Here is a 23,353-nt window from a genome sequence, read left to right on the forward strand (position 1 = left end):
CAGGTTTGCTCTGTGTTTCTCTTTCCAGCCTCAGCTTGTCCCAGGGTTTATTATCGCAAAGGTGACAAGGCCCCTGATAGCAGGAAGCTGGATGCGGCGCTGGCCCTTCCACCCTGGTGGCTTCTCAGCAAAAAGTCCCTTGGAAACAGGGCAGCGGTCCCTGAGGAGGGGGCGGGCTGGGAGGGGCCTCACTCCCCCAACACTGGACCCTGGAGGAGCCCCTGTGTGAGCAGGACTGCAGCCCTGGCTGGCGGGACTGTCTTGGGCAGGTGACCTGGGCAATTCCGTGGTCTCCAGGGTCCCTGCCACTCTGGCCACGTGTCCCTGTCACAGCCCTGAAACCCCTTCAGGCCCCTGTTCTCCTGTCTCAGTTCCAGTCCAGGCCCCTCCTCCATGCCGAAGGTTGGCTCCATGCCTGCGTCTCTTCTGGGTCAGAAGACCCCTACTGGGCTGCTTCAGGGCCACTGGGGCCCTGGGCTCCCCCCAGTCATCTCCACTCTGAACCCCCCTGCCCCCTGCCCCCACCCTAGTCCCGGGAGCATCCTCAGGGTTGTCTCCTCCCAGGGGTCCATCAGGGGCCTCCTCTTTCAGCTCCTGCCCTTTAAAGGGGGTGATCATCCGTCCATCCCCATCCCCTCCCTGGATACCCTGAAAGGCCCCCATCAGCATCAAACACAGCATCCTTGTTCATTTCTAATCCCTTTTTCCCAGCTTGGAAGCTGCTAACCAGTCTCCCAGGCCAGGAGAATCCTCACAGGTAGGACTACTCCTAAATCTTTCCAGACTCCCATCTGGATGGCAGCTTTGGAGCTTCAGAGCCAAACATTATGTTAATTTATTCTGTGTTTCCTCCATGATGCCCCACCTTGGAGTCATGCTGGGTTGAAGTCTCCCCTCCCCAGTGGGCAAGAGTCACATGTGATGGCAAAATTGAGAGAGGGGATTCAGAACAGTCCCTACTTCCCACATCATCTTGTCCCCATGGTCTTGCTCTCACCCCATGGCTCCTCCCTGTTCACTTCTGAAGCTTCCCTCCTCCAGGTGAGGCTGTGTCCCCTCAGATGGCAGCTCCTTCAAGTGATGGCTGTAGGGAGAATAGGTCCAGGGCACGTGTGTCTCCAAGTTGCTGTGGAAGGAGGCCATGGCCCTGAAGGTGTGTCGGGTCTCAAAGCCCCGAGCTTTGGTCCTGGGCACCCACCCACGGCCCTGATGACATGTGGGTTGTAGAGCAAAGTGCTCAAACCATGGCTTTGGTGTTTTTATCTGGGTTCTCACTCCTAACCTTTGACCTTGGGGAAGGTACCTGAGTCTCTCGGCTAACTCTCATCAATACATGGGAGTAGCAGTAGAATCCACAGTCCTTTATCTTTATCTTTGGGCTCAGGTATGCTCTAGAGCTCATAATTTTTCAGCTTCAGACAGATGACCAGATAGTTCTCTATAGAACATAGCATCACCCCAGAGTCTGAAAGCACCTTCTAATGAAACACATTAGTGTTTCAGCAACTGCAGTTTGGAACATTAACAGTAAATGATGTAAATAATGACCATAAATTGTCTCATGTACATTTTGATCAAATTTGCTTACCAAATAATTTTTTTTTAATCTTTTTCAATTTGGAGAGACTTGAAATTTTCAGATTGTATATAAGGACCATTTTACCTTGGGCCCCCATAGATAATGGCACGCAGCACAAGAGGTCCAAAACGTTAATGGTTTGAGGTCAGACCTAACCCAGTAGAAGGTTTGGGATAACACAGGTCTCCTGACAATGTCAAGGGTGATGGGTGGGGAATGTAATTCTGGAGCGGTTGTTCTGGTATCCCAGGTATCTGAGCCACTGGTTCTAACTCCACAGATCCTGGGCCTCAGCCATCACAGGACTCTGAGCCTTTTCCAGGAATCTGATTTAATTCACCTCCAGAGCCGGATCTTTCTCTGATGGGTCCTCAGGGAAGACCACTGCCGTGTTGGTGACTGTGACCTGCTTGACCATCACAACACCATGTTCTTCAGGGTGACATCTCGAGACAAGGTGCCTTGGACGTCATGTGCTGCCTCCTCCGCCTGCCGCAGCTCTTCTGCACCTGCATGGTCTTCTCCCTCGTGGTCGACATGGGCATCCTGAGGGGGGCCGTAGGTAACCGGTCCATGTCCATCTGGCGCTTCTGTTTTGCCATGATCCTCATCATCTCCACTGTAGAGCTGTGTAAGCTCCAGTCCCCCTTTCCTTTCTTCTGGTACAACTTACCATCATCTACACCTGCTATGTTGCCCTCCTCTGCCTCTTGGCCTTCATCATCTGTGCCACAACTCATGTCCATTTCCTGCCTTATGGCCCTTACCAGGACCGAGCCATCGTGGCCACTGCATTCTCCTGTGTTGCTTCTGTATTTTATGCCATGGAAGTGGCCTGCTCATGGCAGTATTATGAGCTCAGTGAGATCCCCTGCTATGTGCACCATGCCAGGCCTGCTGAAAGTGCTGGAGACCTTCGTGGCCTGTCTCATCTTTACGTTCTTTAGCCACACCTCCCTGTACCTGCACCAGCCGGCCCTGGAGTGGTGTGTCGCCGTGTACTCCATCTGCTTCTTCCCAGCAGCCCTGACCATCCTGGGGAACCTGGTTGGATGGGAATACAGGCTGCCTGTGACTGTCCCCATTTTCCAGTTTTTGCTGACCCTGCTCTCTGTCCTCCTCTATGTCAGCACTCTGGTCCTCTGGCTGCTCTACCAGTTCAATGAGAAGTTTGGCGGGCAGCCCCAGCAATCCAATTATATGGACTGTATCGATGGCTCATCTATTACATTTGCACCTGGAATGAGGAATGGCTGTGGCCATTCTGACAGCCCTCAACCTGCTGATATGCGTGGCTGACCTGGTGTACTGGGCCCACCAGGTTTCTGTAGGGACTGAAGATTAGCCTGGGGACTCCTGAGCCTCTCTGATTACCAGATGCATATTTACCAAGCTCTGATGTCTTCTTGTCTCTTCTCTCTCCCTACTCACATCCTTCCCCATTCATCTCACTCTCTTTTTTGTTTCCTTTTCTCCTTCTGTTCTGTCTCCTTCCTGTTTTGTGTGGTTGCCCTCATCCTGTTTTGCCTCTTTTTTTTGTTTCTCTCATCTTCTCTAAATTTTCTGTTTTTTTGCTCTTTTCTGGTTTTCCTTGGTTTTCTTATCTCTTGTGTACTGACCACTTCTTCCCATTTTCCTTGTCCTGATTAGAGCAGCCTGGCATGAATGAAACTCCCACTCTAGATCTCACTTGAAAATAAGACAGGAAATATTGGAAATAACCCAGGTGTTCATCTTTAGGATACAAGTTAATAAACCATGGCATAGTGCAAGAGGGAATCTTTTCCAACGATGATAAGTAAATATCTCTAGGATATATGATATAAAAAGTAGTAAGATACAGGCTGGGTGATTCAAGATGATGGAGTAGAAGGATGTGTGCTCATCTCCTCCTGTGACAGCATGAAAATTGCAACTAACTGTTGAACAACCATCAACAGGAGGATGTTAGAACCCACCAAAAAAGGATATCCCAAATCCAAAGACAAGGAAGAAGCTGCAGTGATATGGTAGAAGGGGCACAATCGTGATAAAATCACACCCCATACCTGCTGGGTGGGTGACCCACAAATTGGAGAACAATAATACTAAAGAAGTTCTCCCACTGTTATGAAGGTTCTGAGTCCCATGTCAGGGTTCCCAGGCTGGGGATCTGAAAAAGGGACTATGAATCCCCAAGGAATTTGATTTTGAAGGCCAGCAGGATTTGATTATAGGACTTCCAAGGACTAGAGGAAACAAAGGAGGTTTTGGAGGTCACAAACAAAATCTTGCATGCACCATGACCCAGGCGAAAGGAGCAATGACACCACAAGAGACTGAACCAGACCTCCTCTTAGTGTTGGAGGGTCTCCCGTGGAGGGTGGTTTGGCAATGGCTTGCCATGGGGACAGGGGCATGGGAGCAGGAGTCCTTGAGGGACCCCTTGGCATAAGCCCTCTTGGAGGTCACCATTAGCCCTACCATAGAGCTGACAGACCCAAGGGCTGGATTGCCTCAGACCAAACAACTAACAGGGAGAGCACTACCCCACCCATCAACAAATATGTGGATCAAAGTTTTGCTAAGCATGGCCCTGCCCACCAGAAGAAGACCCAGCTTTTCCCTCCACCAGTCCCTCCCATCAGGAAGCTTACTCAATCCTCTTAGCCTCATCCACCAGAGGGCAGACAGAGGAAGCAAGAAGAACACTAATTCCACAGCAGCTAGGATGAAAACCACATCACAGAAAGTTAATCAGAATGAAAAAGCAGAGGGTTATGTCCTAGATGAAAGGACAAGATAAAACCCCAGAAAAACAACTAAATGAAGTAGAGATAGGCAACCTTCCAGAAAAAGAATTCAGAATAATGATAGTGAAGAGGATCCAGGATCTCAGAAAACCAATGGAGAAGATGCAAGAAATGTTTGCCAAAGACCTAGAAGAACTAAAGAACAAACAAACAGAGATGAACATTACACTGCTGCTGCTGCTGCTGCTAAGTCACTTCAGTCGTGTCCGACTCTGTGCGACCCCATAGATGGCAGCCCACCAGGCTCCCCCGTCCCTGGGATTCTCCAGGCAAGAACACTGGAGTGGGTTGCCATTTCCTTCTCCAGTGCATGAAAGGGAAAAGTGAAAGTGAAGTCATTCAGTCATGTCCGACTCTTAGCAACCCCATGGACTGCAGCCTACCAGGCTCCTCCATCCATGGGATTTTCCAGGCAAGAGTACTGGAGTGGGTTGCCATTGCCTTCTCCGAACATTACACTAGAAGGTATCAACAGCAGAATAAGTGAAGCAGAGGAACAGTTAAGTGACCTAGAAGACAGAATGGTGGAAATCACTGCTATGAAACAGAATATAGAAAAAAGAATGAAAAAAATAAAGCCAGCCTAAGAGACCTCTGCTGCTGCTGCTGCTAAGTTGCTTCAGTCGTGTCTGACTCTGTGCGACCCCATAGACGGCAGCCCACCAGGCTCTCCTGTCCCTGGGATTCTCCAGGCAAGAACACTGGAGTGGGTTGCCATTTCCTTCTCCAATGCATGAAAGTGAAAAGGGAAAGTGAAGTCGCTCAGTTGTGTCTGACCCTTAGCGACCCCATGGACTGCAGCCCACCAGGCTCCTCCATCCATGGGATTTTCCAGGCCTCTGGCATAACATTAAATGCACCAACATTCACATTATAGGGGTCCCAGAGGAGAGGAAAGAGAGAAAGGACTAGAGAAAATATTTGAAGAGATAATAGCTGGAAACTTTCCTAACATGGGAAAGGAAATAGTCAGCCAAGTCCAGGAAGCACAGAGTGTTCTAGGCAGGATAAACCCAAGGAGAACACATCAAGACATAGTAATCAAACATGAAAATTAAAGACAAAGATAAAATATTAAAAGCAACAAGGGGAAAATGACAAATAAAATACCAGGGAATTGCCATAAGGTTATCAGCTGATTCCTCAACAGAAACTCTACAAGCAAGAAGGGAATGACATGGCCAGAGCTGGTGTGGCTGTGAGGGGCCATGGCTTGCTGTCTGTGGCCAGCTGGCCAGCTGGTGTTGGGCACCGGGCTTGCCTTGCCTGTCTCGGGGTGCCCAGGATAAAGGTAGTAGTGATGTTGATGCTGGCAAGCAAGCTGAAGAGTCAGCCACAGCCACTGACTCCACTCGGCTAGTGTCTGTGAGAGACAGACTGCTTGTTAAAGAGGTTGCAGAACTTGAAGTTAATTTACCTTGTATGTATAAAGTGCATTTTCCTGATCCAAACAAGCTTCATTGCTTTCAGCTAACTGTCACCCCAGAGAAGAGTTACTACTAGGATGGAAAATTTCAGTTTGAAACTGAAGTCTCCAATGCATACAACATGGTGCCTCCCAAAGTGAAATGCTTGACCTGGATCTGGCACCCCAACATACAGAGACAGGAGAGATATGTCTCAGTTTACTGAGAGAACATCCAGTTGATGGCACCTGCCGGGCCCCTAAGAGGACACTGAAGGATGTTGTTTGGGGATTAAACTTTTGTTTATTGATCTGTTGAATTTTGATGATCCACTGAATATCAAAGCTGTAGAACATCATTTGTGGGACAAGGAGGACTTCCGGAATAAAGCTGAAGACTACATTAAGTGCCATGCCAGATGGTAGGAGGAGAGGACTGCAGGGCCATGGACTGTGCATGAGAAGAGTGTCTCAAACCAAAACTGGACTTGTATCCCAGTCCTCGGCTCCCCTCAGTCTCGCTGGGTCATCCGAGTCCTGTGACCATGTTGTCATGAGGAAGAATGTCTTCACGACCACCCATTGTAGCTGGAGAGTTCTGCATAAATACAGCCAGAAAATGTGTCTGGGGTTCTAAACAGTTGTCTTCTTACCTTAACATGTTTACTTTTTTGAAACTTTACTGAATAGGCTGTTGATGAGAATGAACTCAGCATCAAGGTAAAAGTTGCTTCTCCTCCCCCCAGTCAGTCCCTGCACAGGTGATGCTCATGACGTGCTCAGTGTAGCTTGCAGATTGGCCATCAGAAACCTCCTACAAACTGTGATTGGTGTGAAGTCTCTTAGCTTCTCCCACGAATGCCAGCCCTGCCTAGGTTCCCAGGATGCAGAGTCATTCACTGTAGATCTCTTACTGAAATGCATATTTTATTTAATGTAAATATATTTTGGAACAGACTTGTAATTCGTACAATTTAGTGCTTTATTTATTTTTTCTATTCTCATTTAGTTTGTATTTTCATTGTATAGAGCAGACAGAAAGATGTTGGGTCAAGCAACTATTGAAGAGAAATACAAAGAAAATATGAAAGGCAAAAAAGAGAGAGAGAGAAAGGTATGGCATGATATATTCAAAATGATGAAAGGGAAGAAACTACAACCAAGAATACTCTATGCAGAAAGACTCTCATTCAGATTTTACAGAGAAATCAAAAGCTTTAGAGACAAAAGTTCAGCGAATTCAGCACCACCAAACTAGCTTTACAATAAATGCTAAAGGAACATCTCTAAGCAGGAAACACAAGAGAAGGGAAAGATCTACAAAAAATAAATCCAAAACAATTAAGAAAAATGGTAATAGGACCATACATATTGATAATTACTGTGGAGCCCTATACCAAGGTCACAGGTGTGGAGCTCTGTACCAAAGTCACAGGATAAAAATCTCTGGAACTGACCAAGCACATAGTGCTTGGTCCAAGCCATGCCTCTGGATCCAAACCAGCCAGTTGCCTGATCCCACATTAGGTAAAATACCGACCCTATAGCTTCTTAACCAATCACCTAATGTCACCATTCCAGTAGGAATTTTCTGTGTCTTGAAGCTATAAAAATTGGTAGCTAGCCTGTGAAAAGGTTTAGCTCTCCCTTGAACCAGTCCACTGTTCTAACAGTGTCTCCTACTCTAATCAACTTTATTCTCTGTTCAATCTGCTTCATGTCTGGAAATTCTTTTCCAACCCATGCATGGACCACAACATTTTGGTGGCCTGTACAAGGACTTGGAGTCTCTTCCCCACCTCCTTGCCTCTCCTTTCTCGTAGGGACCCTCTATGAACAGGCAAGTGACTGTGGAAGCAGCTGAGGAACTCTGGCCAGGGTTACCTTCTGATGTGTTCCAAAGGCCCCACTGCTCAATCTGTCCCAGTAGCTGAAACCCAAAGGAGTGAGGGTCTCTCTTATTTACTACTTTCCAACTGAGGACTAGGCCAATCAATATTGTGCAGGCACAGGTCAGGCACTTAAAAGCCACTAGGGCACTTGTCACTGGAAGGCTTCTGTGAAAGGATAACGGATTGTGGTGGGGGTGGGTGGTGGGTGGGTCATGGAATGGACAAGGCCACAAGGGCATCCACCCCGAGCAAGACAACTTCGGTGTACCATATCAGGCACATATTGGTTCAAACAAATCACAGTCCACCACCCCTGGCCACTGCCTCCCCTATAGGATTGTGAGGCAGATTTCTCCACCTATCTTCCCTGTCTCTTTCACTTCTTTCCCTTTCAGTCTGGATTGATTTACAAGTACCTAAGTGTTGCCTCCAAGCTATCCTAAGAGTGCCTTCCATGTTTCAGGGAATCACCAAATGGTGAGTCACCCAGTTGCTCCCAGGGATCTCTGTCTTTCCCTGTCCATGTCACATGGTTCCTTGTTGTTGTTCAGTCACCCAGTCATGTCTGACTCTTTGCAACTCCATGGACTGCAGCATGTCAGGTCTCCTGTTCCTCACCATCTCCTGAAGTTTGCCCCAGTTCATATCCATTGCATTGGTGATGCCATTCAGCCATCTCATCCTCTGATGCTGTCTTCTCCTTCTACCCTCAATCTTTCCCTGCCTCAGGGACTTTTCCAATGAGTCAGCTGTTAGCATCAGATGATCAGAATACTGGAGCTTCAGCTTCAGCATCAGTCCTTCCAATAAGTATTTAGGGTTGATCTCCCTTAACATTGACTGGTTTGATCTCCTTGCTGTCCATGGAGCTTTCAGGAGTCTTCTCTAGCACCATGGTTTGAAGGCATCAATTCTTTGGCATTCTGATTTTTTTTTTTGCATTCTGATTTCTTTATAGCCCAGCTATCACCACCACACATGACCACTGGGAAGACCATAGCCTTGACTATACAGACCTTTGTTGGGAGAGTAATGTCTCTTCTTTTCAACACACTGTCTAGGTTTGTCATAGCTTTCCTGCCATATCTCTGAATCTGGCTCAGACAGTAAAGCGTCTGCCTGCAATGCGGGAGACTCGGGTTCGATTCCTGAGTCAGGAAGATCCCCTGGAGAAGGAAATGGCAATCCACTCCAGCACTCTTGCCTGGAAAATCCCATGGACAGAGGAGCCTGATAGGCTACAGTCCATGGGGTTGCAAAGAGTCAGACACGACTGAGTGACTTCACTTTCACTTTCACTTTCCTGCCAGAAAGCAGCTGTCTTCTGATTTCATGGCTGCAGTCATCATCTGCAGTGATTTTAGAGCCCAAGAAGAGGAAATCTGTTACTACTTCCACATTTTCCCCTTCTATTTGCCATGAAGGAATGAGGCCAAATGCCATGATCTTAGTTTTTTTAATATTTAGTCTTAAGTCGTCTCTTGCACTCTCCTCCTTCACCCTCATCAAGAGGCTCTTTAGTTCCTCTTTGCTTTCTGCCATTAGAATGCCATCATCCTCATATCTGAGGTTGTTGATGTTTCTCCTGCCTATCTTGATTCCAGCTTGTAACTCATGCAGCCCAGCATTTCTCATGATGCACTCAGCATATAGGCTAAGTAAACAGGGTGACAGCAGACAGCCCTGTCATACTGCTTTCTCAATCTTAAACCAATCATTGTTCCACACAGGGTTCTAACTGTTGCTTGTTGACCTGCATACAGGTTTCTCAGAAGACAGGTAAAATGGTCTGCTATTCCCACCTCTTTAAGAACTTTCCACAGTTTGTTATGATCCATGCAGTCAAAGGCTTTAGCATGGTTAATGAAACAGAAGTAGATGTTTTTCTGAAATTCCTTTGCTTTCTCTATGATCCAGTGAATGTTAGCAATTTGATCTCTGGTTCCTCTTCCTTTTCTAAACCCAGCTTGGACATCTGGAAGTTCTTGGTTTGCATAGTGTTGAAGCCTAGCATGCAAGATTTTAAGCATGACCTTACTAGCATGGGAGATGAGTGCAACTGTCCAATGGTTAGCACATTCTTTTGTACTACCCTTCTTGGAAATTGAGAGGAGGATTGACCTTTTCCAGTCCTATGGCCACTGCTGGGTCTTCCAGACTTGCTGACATATTGAATGCAACACCTTGATGACATCATCCTTTAGGGTTTTGAATAGCTCTATTGGAATTCCACCACATCCACTAGCTGTATTAACAGCAGTGCTTCCGAAGGCCTACTTGACTTCACTCTCCAGAATGTCTGGCTCTGGGTGACTGACCACATCATCATGGTTATCCAGATCGTTAAGATCCTTTTTGTACAGTTCTTCCATATATTCTTTCCATCTCTTCTTGATCTCTTCAGTGTCTACTAGGCTCTGTAGCATTTCTATCCATTATTGTGCTCATCTTTGGGTGAAGAAAGAAAAGCCTTGGAAGAAAAGCTGTGACAAACTTAGACAGGATATTAAAAAGCAGCGACATTACTTTGCCAACAAATATCCGTCTAGTCAAAGCTATGGTTTTTCCAGTAGTCATGTATGGATGTGAGAGTTGATCTATAAAGAAAGCTGAGCACCAAAGAAGTGATGCTTTTGAACTGTGGTGTTGAAGAAGACTCTTGAGAGTCCCTTGGACTGCAAGGAGGTCTAACAAGTCCATCCTAAAGGAAGTCAGTTCTGAATTTTCATTGGAGGGACTGATGCTGAAGCTGAAAATTTAATACTTTGGCCACCTGATGTGAAAAACTGACTCATTGGAAAAGAACCTGATGCTGGGCAAGACTGAAAGTGGGAGGAGAAGGGGACAACAGAGGACGCAATGGTTGGATGGCATCACTGACGTGATGGACATGAGTTTGAGAAAGCTCTGGCAGATGGTGATAGACAGGGAAGCCTGGCATGCTGCAGTCCATAGGGTCACAGAGAGTCGTACATGAGTGAATGACTTAACTTGGGCAAAATATTCTCTTGATATTTCCAATTTTCCTGAAGAGATCGCTAATCTTCCCCTTGTTGTTGTTTTCTTCTAGTTTTATTCATTGTTCATTGAAGAAGGCCTTCTTGTCTCTCCTAGCTGTTCTTTGGGACTCTGCATTTAGTTGGATATACCTTTCCCTTTTTCCCTTGCTTTTTACTTTTCTTCTTTCTTCAGCTATTTGTAAAGCCTTCTCAGATAACCACTTTGCCTTCTTGCTTTTCTTTTCTTTGGAATGGTTTATTTGCTGCTTCCTATACAATATGATGAACCTCCACCCATGGTTCTTCAGGCACACTGTTGAGTAGGTCTAATCCCTTGAATCTGTTCATTACCTCCACTGCATATTCATAGAGGATTTGATTTAAGTCATACCTGGCTGGCCTAGTGGTTTCCCTGTTGTCTTTAGTTTAAGCCTGAATTTTGCTATGAGAAGTTGATGATCTGAGCCACAGTCAGCTCCAGGTCTTGTTTTTGTTGATTGTATACAGCCTCTTCATCTTCAGCTACAAAGAATATAATCCATTTGATTTCAGTATTGACGATTTGGTGATGTCCATGTGTAAAGTCATCTATTGGGTTGTTGACAAAGGATATTTGCTGTAACCAGTGCATTGTCTTGGCCGAATTCAGTTAGCCTCTGCCCTGCTTCATTTTGTTCTCCAAGGCCAAACTTGCCTGTTACTCCAGGTATCTATTGGCTTCCTACTTCTGCATTCCAATTCCAAATGATGAATAGAACATCTCTTTTGGTCTTAGTTCTAGGAGGTCTTCTAGGTTTCCTAGAGCTAACACACGGTGCCTCAGCTGCACAATTCCCAGGAGTCACCTCTCACCATCAGACCTGACTGTTGGGACAGTCAGCCGTTTTGTGCCGTTACCTGCATGGAGAGATCACTGGGACAAAAAGGATGCCTTTCTGTCAGCCAGTGACTCTCAGAACTCCCATTCTATGGCATGCAGGCTAAGAGCTGATTCTGGTAGGTCCCAAGAGCCTCTCTCAGACTCACCCCTTGACTATATTATCAGGAACTGGAAAAATTTGACCCTGAAAATCTCAAAAAGACCTAGCCCTAGTACAAATTAGGGGATGAAAAATGGCCTCTGAATGGCACACTAGGTTGTAGCCAAAGCAGGGAAGGTTTTCACAGGTCCCTTTTGTTCAGTCCTTCATGGCCCTTAATCAGAATCCAGATCTGAGGGACTCAGGCCACGTGTCCTTTTATGACCATCCTATCTCCTCACCCCCCTCTGTCTCCCCCTCCATCAGATTTCCTAGATGACCCTTACTTGACCTTTCCTATCCACATTTGATCTCTATTGTTGGACACAAAGAAAGGATTCTGAGGTTCCCTTTGATCTAGGACTTTCTCCCATAATCAAAAGCCTAAAGGATCAAAAACATCTCACCCCAATCCAGTATTCTTGCCTGGAAAATCCCATGGATGGAGGAGCCTGGTAGGCTGCAGTCCATGGGGTCACTAAGAGTCAGACACGACTGAGCGACTTCACTTTCACTTTTCACTTTCATGCATTGGAGAAGGAAATGGCAACCCACTCCAGTGTTCTTGCCTGGAGAATCCCAGGGATGGGGGAGCCTGGTGGGCTGCCATCTATGGGGTTGCACAGAGTCGGACTCGACTGAAGTGACTTAGCAGTAGCAGCAGCAACATTCTAAAGAATCCCCTTCCAACTTCTATCTCTCAGGGTGGGGAGGGACCAAGCTTCTCCCACTCCTGCAAGTTCCTTTTCCCTTCCAAATTCTTCTGATCAAACTAGGACCACACCACATTTCCCCAGAGGGGTAATTCCTGCTGGGACAACTTTTATCAGTCAATCAGCCCCTGTTATCAGAGTCAATTTGAGCACTCTGTAAAATTTAGCTGTGAGATAATGACGACAGCAGGAAAAAGACAGTGTGGCCATGATAGTAGACTCTGGAGGAAACTGGTTAAAATGAAATCTTTTGAAATTACAAAACTGGTTCTTGCATGAAAAAGCTAGCTTGTTAAAATTATGCCTAGGAGAAAGTTTGAAGTTAACTCTTGTCATATGCGTGAAATTTACAGACCACTTTGCCTGAGACTTCAACTTTGAGCAAATTAAAACTTCAAGCCAAGAAAAAAAGGTGGGGCGGGGGGCGGGGGCGGAGGACAAAGAGACATTTTAAATCTCAAGCAGGTAACTGTGAGATCTATGTCTGTCTGTCTGGATTTATGCATGTCTCAGTGTATGTCTTTGTCTTTGGATAATATTACTGAGGTTAGGTTGTAAATGAGCTCTAGTTTAAGTGACCTAAAGAAAAGTAAGCACTTACAAATCAAACAATTCTAAATACAAGAGAAATTAACCTAAATTAATTTCAGGTTCACATAAACTAGGAAATATTCAGTATTAAATATCTGGCATTAATGTTTGTTTAGTGATCTAATTAATGTAGACATGTCTAAGAGTCACTTATATTAAACATAACATTTTCATTATACTTAGGTTTGATATAAGTTTAACCTTATTATATCTGTCACAAATTTGTCACCGAGGAAAGTGACTGGAGTCCAAAAAAACTCTTCAAGAAAGAAAATGTGAAAAAGATAAGAGCTTATAGATAAACTCTATTAAGAATAATTATGCTTTAGGAATGTTGTTTGACATAGTCTCTCCAGATTGAGGCAACTTGAATTTCTAGGGGTTTGTTAAACTAAGTGATGGAAGTTTACTAAATAGCTAGGTCATTTCCAAATAAAATAAGTTTCTGAAACATTAATTACTGAGCACTAACTTCCTCTTACAGAGAAACTAGAGATTCTGAACTATTAATGAATATGTGTGGTGTCATCCTGAGATGTTCTCTATAAGAAAACAAATGTTTTTAGAAATCATCACAGGTATTTATGTTCACAAATCTACAGAATGCTAATCTAAAGGACAGCTGATGGTTGTTTAAGGAAAGTAGGATGTATGTTTTTAATAAAGAAGGTATAAAGAATGAAATTTCATTTTATTAAGAGAAAAGAAAGTAGGTCTGACTTACAGGTAGCTGTTTCTAAATGAACAAAGTGATAGATTAAAAAAAAAAAAAAGGTTTACAAAAAGTGGACCCCAAGAAAAGAGTTTTGTGTATAATACAAGTTTTCTTAATATGTTGAACTGCCTTTGATAATGGGTTTTAAGTTTCTTTACCTCTAAAGTGATCTGTTCTGTGTTTACCTTTGAAATCTTGTGTTACTTTGGGTAAGCAAATAACTATTGTTTCAGTGACCTATATGATCCAATCTGACTGTTATAAACTCTTTAGATATTTTTGGAAAAACTTCCTAAAATTAAATTCTAATGAAGTTCTTTGGACCTCTAGCTAATTTTGGAGTGTTTCAGAGGGCCCCTGAGACATCACAAAGAGATATTAAAGTATTTGGGTTCATTTGACGTGTTAAATTACTTGGGAAGTATTAGTAGAGGAGTGATGAATCTTCTCAGGTTATATTGTCTGGTTGATGTTACTAATTTAGATATCCTAGAAATTACACGGAATTCATGAAAATCTAATATGTTCTGGTAAAATGTCAGTTATAATTCTGTTGTCATGTTAAAGTGTTACATGTCACAGCAATGACCAAGTTGCTTTGTTGATTGCAATTTGATTCTAAATGTGCCTTCAATGGTTTCACTCTGATGCCTTTGCAAGAATACTGCTACTTCTTCAAGGTTTATGGAAAAAACTTTCTAAGATTAACCAGATAAATAAATTTTGTAATTAATAGTAAACTGGTGCCAGAGTGAAATTTAGTTTTGTTTTTTTCTGTTCATAATACAAAATTTTCTTGAAATGTGGCTTTTAATAACAGACTTTGTGAATTTCTTTACCTTCAAATGCTTTATATTTGTTTTTAAAAGCTTTTCTTACCCTGGTAAAGTAAATAAGCATTATTTCACAATGGTCTATTGCTGGAAGCCGGCACGGGAGTCCCCACCCATGACAAGGCCATGTGGGAGAGTTCTGGTGGGCAAGGCGAGCCAGAACTCGAGGGGTGCCCCTCTGGGCCTGCCTGAGCGTCTACCCCAAAACCAGAGTCCGTTTTACTACTTCATGACTTTCACCAACTCCTCTGACATTAAAGCGGGGCTATCCCCGACCACCTTTCTCTGTAAGAAAATCAACGTAAAACTCTAGTTAATAAGTCTCCTGGGCATAATAGGAGTGTTTCAATTCAAATCCCTCTGATGCCTTTCTAGCTTGCCTGACAGGTTTGTTCAGATTCACAGCCTCCCAACCACTAGAGGCACAGGAAGCTTAAGATATTCTAACAATGCAGAGCTTCTCAGAGAGTTAAAGTTGTTAAATAGAACTAATAGAGGATTTCTTTGTTGAGTTAATGCTTGCTGCCAAGTTTCCATATCCCTTACCTACTGTGTCCCTGGGAGTGTATTGATTAATATAGTTGGTGTATAGAAATGTAAGTAGTAGCTTTAATGTTTGTAACCTTAGACCCTTGAGTTAATTCTTTTCTTGTTATAGCCCACCACTTTTGCCCTATAGGTATGCAACTTTATCTAATGCTTTTGGAGGGTGACTCCTGACTTTAGAACAATCACCTTTAGAGAAAAATAAGTTTTCTGAGGAAAAGGGTCATAAAATGTTAACAGGCTTCCTAGCCAGAAGATGATGTAAATCACCTAAAACTTTTGCATATGATAAGTTTGCAGGAAGAAAGCCTGGCTTCGATAAGGATCAAGGACTGCTGACCTTGCATGACTCTACCCCTTCCCCCATTATCCTCTATGCACAACTTAAGGTATAAAAACTACTTTGGAAAATAAAGTGCGGGCCTTGTTCACTGAAATTCGGTCTCCCTGTGTCATTCTTTCTTGTTTCCCTTTCCTCCTTTTCTCTTCTGTTCTTCCTTCATGCCAAAATAATTGGAGAGCGGGGGTCCTCTGCGACCACTTACTTGCCTGGGCTTCTAAGACCCACTCGAGAAGGTGCCTAAGGTGGGGCACCTTCCGCTATTCGAGAGGGCACCTGCGGCCTCCGTGGTCAGAGCTAACCTGGTGTCACAGGTTATATTGATTTTCCACGTAAACCAGTTATTATTGAGCATCTAATAAATCTCTGCTTTGCTATTCTAATCGCCAACGCCGTCCTCCTGAGGGAATCCCTGGATCCAACCAGGGCTGGACCCCGGTAATCTATAAAGATTATGGTGCATATAGATAAAGCTCATTCTGCTTCTTCAAAATATTAACCCCCTCACTGTCAGACTTTTGCTATCCTGATGTCCTTAAACATGGCAATAGTCTACTCCTAAATCCGGGAATTAAAAATGGGTGAACAATAGCTGTAAGACAGTCAGGGCTGTGGGAAATCCAAGACAGCTGCTTGGCTTTCCCCAGATCCCTGACAAACCTCATTTTTATGTGATGGGTTAAAGCCTTCCCAGACTGCAGGGTTAATACCCACCCCCACCACACACACACACACACACACACACAATTATGTCTAACTAAATATTAAGTTTTAGTTTTGTTAATTAATGTTTGTGTTTGACTCATTTCTGAGATAGTTCCTTGTTTATGTTATACTGCTAAAAGGTTTAAGTTATTAAAGAGGACAGTCTAAGTTTGTTTCTAAAGTTTATCTCAGTAATCAGTCTTTAAATAAAGATCAGATGCTCCAAGATCTACAAACAGGAAATTAACACTAGTCAATAGCTGCAATTCATCGGGTCGCAAAGAGTCAGACATGACTGAGCAACTGAACTGAACTGAACTGATAGTCTTTGGGGCTTCCCAGGTGGCACTATTGGTAAAGAACCCACCTGCCAAGGCAGGAGACATAAGAAATGAGGGTTCAATCCCTGAGTCAGGAAGATCTCCTGAAGGAGGGCCTGGCAACCCACTCCAGTATCTTGCCTGGAGAATCCCATGGACAGAGAAGCCTGGTGGACTATAGTCCACAGGGTTGCAAAAAGAGTCAGACACAACTGAAGTGACTTACTATACATAATCATTTACCAAACCAGGTCACATGACCTGGGGATATACTGGGCTATACCTAAAGGAAATTCTTGACTTAAATTTTTGCTTAAGATCTTACTAATAATCGCTAGCTATATTTTCTATGTTGCCTGTTTCAGAAAATTGCTTCTTACATTATCAAATATGTGACTGAGCCTCTGATAAAATGATGATATGTAGTTCCATATGTGATCAGGAATTGTAAAAATCTAACTCTAGGTATGGGAAGAAGCAACAAGAGAGAATATTTTCCTGGACCAAGAGGCTAGAAATACAGGTATGGTCCAGAGACTTTTGCTACTTGTGAGGCCTGGTCCAGTAACAGCACAGTGAGTGGCCTGTCTCGGCAATCTTTGACAGAACTGGGAATGAGCATTCCTAGCACCGTGGGACACAATGGCCATGAAATGCCCCCCCAAAAAAGTCAAATTTATGACACTGAAGGGGCTCTGTCAACTGGAAATTGGCACTTGCTGTTTGCCTCTACAAAGAATTAAATCATGACCACTGCAAGGTGCTGACCTTTGACACCCCCTGAAAGGAGTTAAGGGTGGAGATCAGAAATAAGGCACTCTGTGCTCTGGGAAAAACTGGAAGAATAGGCCTTCAGATAGTCAGGTGTTTTCAGGTAAAGAATTTCATGAGCTCAAATTCTTGCATCTTCTCGTACCTAGAGAAACACTAACATCACAGATCAACGTCTGGTCCTGGTTCTCCTGGCTAGTCTCTTGGCAGCTCTTCTACTTCTTTTAATCTTTGGGCCATAAATCCTTAACCTGCTTGTTAAGTTTCTTTCTTCTAGAATACAACTAAGTCTCCCACTGGTAATACATCAAGAATATCACTCAGCCAACACCCGGACAGTGGTGGAACAAGAAGCCTTATCATTCCATGGACTCTCATGTCCCGCTGTAAATGTACCCTAACCGAGATCAGGCATTGGGACCCAGGAACCCACAATGCCCCTGTCCAGCTTGAAGAAGCCAGGGCAGTCATCGGCCCTTTCCCCAATGACCTGGGTCCCCATGGCTCAAGACAGGGATAGGTAGACAGTTATTCATGAGCAGGGTGTTAAGGGGTAAAGATTTGGTCCATAAATAAAAAGAGGGGGAATGTGGGACTGTATAACAAGGCCACAGGTGTGGAGCCCTGTATCAAGGTAACAGGATAAAAGTCTCTGGAACTGACCAAGCCCCATAGCAACTGTTGCCATGAGCCTCTGGGTCTAAACTGGCTAGTTCTCTGACCCCATACTAAGAAAAATACCCAGCGTATTACCTACCCCATAGCAACCTAACCAATCACCTAATGCCACCATTTCAGTAGAAATTTTCTCTGTTTTGATGCTATAAAAATTGGCTACTAGCCTGTTTGAAAGGGTTTGGCTCTCCCTTGTATTGGCCCACTGTTCTAACAGAGTTTCTCACTCTAATAAACTTTATTCTCCTTTCATTCTGCCTCACGTCTGAAAAATCTTTTCCAATCTGCACATGGACCCATGACAATTACTTTAAATCTAAATGAATTAAATGCACCAATCAAAAGACATAGACTGGCTGGGCAGATGGAAACTTGTGCATGTATACACTTCTGCTTACCACATCACGCTACTTACCCCCAAAATTGTATGTAGTTATTTTATACTGTTAGGTTAATCATGTTTCCATTATGGCTGGCAATTGTAATCCTCTTTATTTTTTGCCTGGCTATTGATTGTGACAACTGATAAACTTCCTTTACTATTATGATTATGTAACTACTATTCACTTAATACCATTGTATCATAATTGGTCAACAGAAAATAGTAGAATTCTGTGTCACTAAAAGTACCTCTTAGTAGAAAAATCTGTACCACTTTTTAAAATCCAGATGCATATCAAAATTATCTGGGAATTTTTTGAAAACTACAAATGCCGACATATTGCTTTTTTCCTCCAAAGCTCTAAATGTGTTTCTAATGACCAGCCATGTTTAAAAACAACCGGACTATATGATGACCTTTTACTTTTATCTGGTGTGTTTCACTTTTTCTATTTCCTGTGCGGTACTCTCATTTCAATTAGTTTATGTTTTCCAATTTCTCCAACTCTTTGTTGTTGTTGTTCTTTCTCAAACCTTTATCAAGAGTAGTGGAAAAGCTTTTGTATACAGATATATATGTGTATGTATATATATAGTATGTATAATGTGATAACTATTTTATAAAATGTATGAACTTTTTCCTAGCTAAAAGATTATTTTGATTCCACTTGTTTTACTTCATGTGAATAGAATGCCAGATTTCTAACTTATATTCACTCAAAACTTCAATAAAATTCCATGTATTTTGGCATCTAGTATTACTGCTAAAAGTCTAAAAGTTTATTATCTTAGTGATTTTTCTAAAAATTGAACGAGGCTTGAAACTTCTAATCCAACTCTGAGAATATGAAGAAATACTATGCTGTAAAAAAATAAAAAACAAAACAGGAAATAAACAAATGATATAGTATTATTAACTAAAGAACAGATTTTATTCAAATTTCACAAATGTTAGTGTCCATTATTTGTTTTCATATCTTATTCAAGATTACACATTGTGTTTAGTTGCATTGAGCAGCTTCAGGTGAATGCAACAGATTCTGGTAAATTCTCTTTTCATTTTTATTCTGTTACAAATATTTGCTAATTTGCCTTGTTATGGCTTCTTAGGTACATCCATCACTTAAAAGTAGACATTTAATTTCCAAATACCTGGGTTTTAAAAAATACCTTTGATATTAATTTCTCATTTTGAGAATAACTTCTCATTAAATGCTTTCTTCTCTGCAATCACCCTCTGTGTTTTTTTCAGTCTTCTCACTTTACTGAGGTTTTCAATGGCTAAGTCAAATGTCTCTCTTGGTAAATGTCACATTGCACTTGAAAATATATGGAGGTATATTGAAATCTTTTGATATTGATTTCTAACGTAATTCCACAGTAATAAGAGAACAGGCTCCGTATGATTTCAATACCTTTATACCATGAAATTTTTGCACCTTGTTTTATGTCCCTGGATATGTTCTGGTGTCTCCTAGTTTATAGTCTATGGGAACCCAAATAGAATCTGTATCCTACTTTTATGTGAAAATTGTATAAATCTTAATTATGTTGAATTGATTCATGGTGCTTTCAGGTCTACTAAGAATCCTCCTGCCAGTGCAAGAGACACAGAAGATGCTGGTTTGATCCCTGAGTTGGGGTGATCCCCTGAAGGAGGGCATGGCAATCCACTCTGGTATTCTTGCCTGGAGAATCCCATGGACAGAGGAGCCTGGTGGGCTACAGTCCATGAGGTCGCAAAGAGTAAGATAGGGCTGAAGCAACTTAGCCTGCACATATGCATACCCTTCTACTTTTCTGGATAGTCATTTTATTAATTTTTGAAAGTTTGATATTGAAACTCCAACTAAAAATCTTAATTAATCTACTTAAAGAAATAAGTGTAATATAGAGTTGCCGCTGCTGCTGCTGCTAAGTCGTTTCAGTCGTGTCCAACTCTGTGTGATCCCATAGATGGCAGCCCGCTTCTCTGGTAATATATAGCGGAACTACATAAATTTTGTTCTGTATTTTCCTAGTCTCATACAAATGTATTCTCATACTTTCATAATTTAAAAAAGAAAAAAAGAAAAGGAAAAACAAAAACAAAGGATTACTGAGCCAAAAAGTTTACAAAAACCAGCCACTTCCTCCTCTTCTTTTAGTATTGACAAAAGAAGCCTGAGTTCTAACTCAGGTAAGATGGTTCTTTGGAACACTACCACTATCTTCTTGGTCTTCTGACTTTCCCAATAAAGTCATTATTCTTTGCCCCAAAACCTCATCTCAGTTTATTGGCCTCTCATGCAGGGAGCAGTAAGAGCCTGGATTCGGTAGTAGTGGTGGTGTAGAAAAAAACGGAATGGTAAGAATATAGGAAGGAAAATCCATGGGGAAGTTTGTGATGGTCAAGACAATGAATAGTGATGACTAGCTGGTCAAAGGACATGGTGAGGCAGATTCAAGAGTCAGTCAGTAGGTGCAATGTCAAGTTATCACCAGTCACCAGAATCACTTTAGGTCAATTTTTTATCTCTTAAAAGGACCTCCCAATTCCTATATAGTTACTTTTGTTTTATCCCTTATATTCCTCTCCCCATTTAAAATAAACAATCAATTACTAATCCACAAAAATAAACACTTAGGACTGACTTTGACGTCATTTAAGGCAATTCTCTCATTAATGACAAAATAGAGGTCACGTTGTCCAAACCCAAAGAGTTGTTGCCCTGCTCTCTAATCCACTTTTCATGCCATTGCACAAGGACTTTTGTTTTCCACTCCTTATTTTTACTTACATAAATTCTCAAACAGAGATATACGTTCCTTCCACCATTGCTTTCATAATTTGTATTCTTTCTCCAGGGAGTAGGTAGGGTTGGAAGGATGTTAAAAGAGGGACACAGAATCCATCGACAAGCAGCAATGGCATTACTTACCCACTGAGCCCCATCCCTAGGGTCACTGGGCTGTAGAACTCTCTCCTGAGTTGTTAGGTTCTACATTATAATCCTGCCTGCTTCCAGCCCAATGGGTATGCCTCCGCTTGGAAAGCCCACACTTTCGTCTGTTTGGGTATGGCATTAAATGGAATGTCATTCCAGTGACACAAAGCCACCTTTGTGGCTTTCTATCAATATCTCCCATTAAGAACAGCCAAGTGAATGTCTGATGGACTATGTCTGATGGAAACTTCAATGGTTTAACAGCTCCAAACCCTGTCATACAAGTCTAATGAAGGAACATACAGATTTTCAGCTTGTCACAGAATGTGATGACCATGGTATAATAGCTTTCTGTATTTCAGTGTTTACCTTTAAAAGTTCACCTGCTACTTCCATATCACTGGCAGCTGTTGTTAAATTTCTAAGTAAAATAAAAAGATAGTAAGATACAGATTGACATGTAGTATGCTATTTTTTATGTAATAAAAAAGAGAACTAAAATTGAATACATCTGTATATGCTTGATTTGCATCAAGAAGCAAGGGAAGGGCAAGGCTACGCTGCTGACGCAGTGGATAAGGATCCGCTTGTCATTGCAGGGGACATGGGTTCAAATTCTGGTCTGGGAAGATTCCACATGCCTCGGAGAAACTACGCCTGATGCGCCACAACTTCTGAGCCCAAGCTCTAGGGTCCGTGAGCCCCAGTGAATGAGCCCCTGTGCTGCAACCATTGAAACCTGTGCCCCTACAGCCCATGCTCGACAACAGGAAGAGCCACTGCAATAAGAAGCCAGTGCACTGCAACGAAGAGCGGCCCCTGTTCTCCGCGACTAGAGAAAGCTGGAGCACGGCAAAAAATAGATGCAGTCCAACCAAAAATAAATAAATAAATACTTAAACAAAACGAAAAAGAAGAAACAAGGGAAGGGCTCCTATGAATTCAGTGAAGCAGTCACCTGGTCCTGGAGGGGGCGAGGAGCTGAGGGGAAAGTGGAATGAGACTCAGGTAGAAGTGATGTCTCTCAGGGTGTGGCTTTTTAGAGCATTTTGGTTTCAAACTTTGAAAATATATTAGTTTTTTAAGAAAATAAATTTTAATTTTCAAAAATATACAAAGTAAAGAAGGGGTCAGGGGAGGGATAGGTGACCAGATGGTCTCCATGCTCCCTACAGCCTCTATGGACAGGCTGAGGGAGAAGCTGAGAGATGCCTCCACAGGCCTGTCTCCAAAGGCAGAGGGAAGGGAGGTGCCTTGGGTTCTAGGGTCTGGGGAGAGGGATCTGTGGCCCCCAAGCCCACAGCTGCATGGTCAGGGCCTCCCCCAGCCCTTTAGCACACAAAGTTGATGGAGAAGATCGCTGGTGCCCAAGCCTCAGGCCCTTTCCTTGCTCTCAGCCTGGCCTGGGCTCCCTGTCTCCTGGGGGCTTGTGGTCAGAGGCTCCATCCTGAGCTGGTCAGCCAGAGCCTCCTCCATGCAGCGTGACTCTAGCTGATGCATTTCCCCCCACCCACAAGACTGTGTCCTGAGCCACATCCAGAACAGAGCTGGGGGCCCAGATGTTCCCATTCTTTGGCTCTAGACCAGATTAGAAAAATTACGGACCCAGCCTTCCTCAGTCCTCCTCTAAGTGGAGAGAGAATGGACTCTGCTCTACAGCGGCCTCAGGTACCCATCCTGGGGGCCAGGCATCGACTGCCAATCCATGTGATCCTTGTCTGTGTGGCTGTCTCCTGTGGAAAAATCTCTGTAGGATGGCTGATGGGCCCAAGAGATTAAGGCAAAGCTCCAATCAGTCCCTCCCTAGTATCTGCACCCTCTCTGTCATGTTCTGCTGGTTTGTCAACAGGAAGTGGTCTGGTTGAGACGGGGGCACTGCAGCCAGAGCAGGACAGACAGGAGCCAGGAGATGATTCCTGGACTCACAAGAAGGAAGGGGCTCAGTGTTTACTGAGATTCCATTACCTGCTGAACTTCACAGGGAGACAGACCTGTATTCAAATCTGGGCTCTGACAGAGAGTAACTGTGTGACCTTGAGCAAATGACATAATGTTCACTCTGAGCCTCAGTCTCATCATCTATAAAAGGAGGATAATAATAATAGCCCTGAAGATGAATGAAATGGAGGTAACGTCACCTAGTGAGTCTG

General features: G+C 43.4%; 2 pseudogenes; both read left to right on the top strand.

The window, feature by feature from the left end:
• Positions 1–2,050: 2,050 nt before the first annotated feature.
• On the top strand, positions 2,051–2,939 carry LOC104989434 (annotated as a pseudogene).
• Positions 2,940–5,548: 2,609 nt separating this feature from the next.
• LOC104989435 lies at positions 5,549–6,202 on the top strand (annotated as a pseudogene).
• Positions 6,203–23,353: the final 17,151 nt, after the last annotated feature.

The sequence above is a fragment of the Bison bison genome, unplaced genomic scaffold, assembly GCF_000754665.1.
Source record: "Bison bison bison isolate TAMUID 2011002044 unplaced genomic scaffold, Bison_UMD1.0 scf7180017864155, whole genome shotgun sequence".
Lineage (NCBI taxonomy): Eukaryota > Metazoa > Chordata > Mammalia > Artiodactyla > Bovidae > Bison > Bison bison.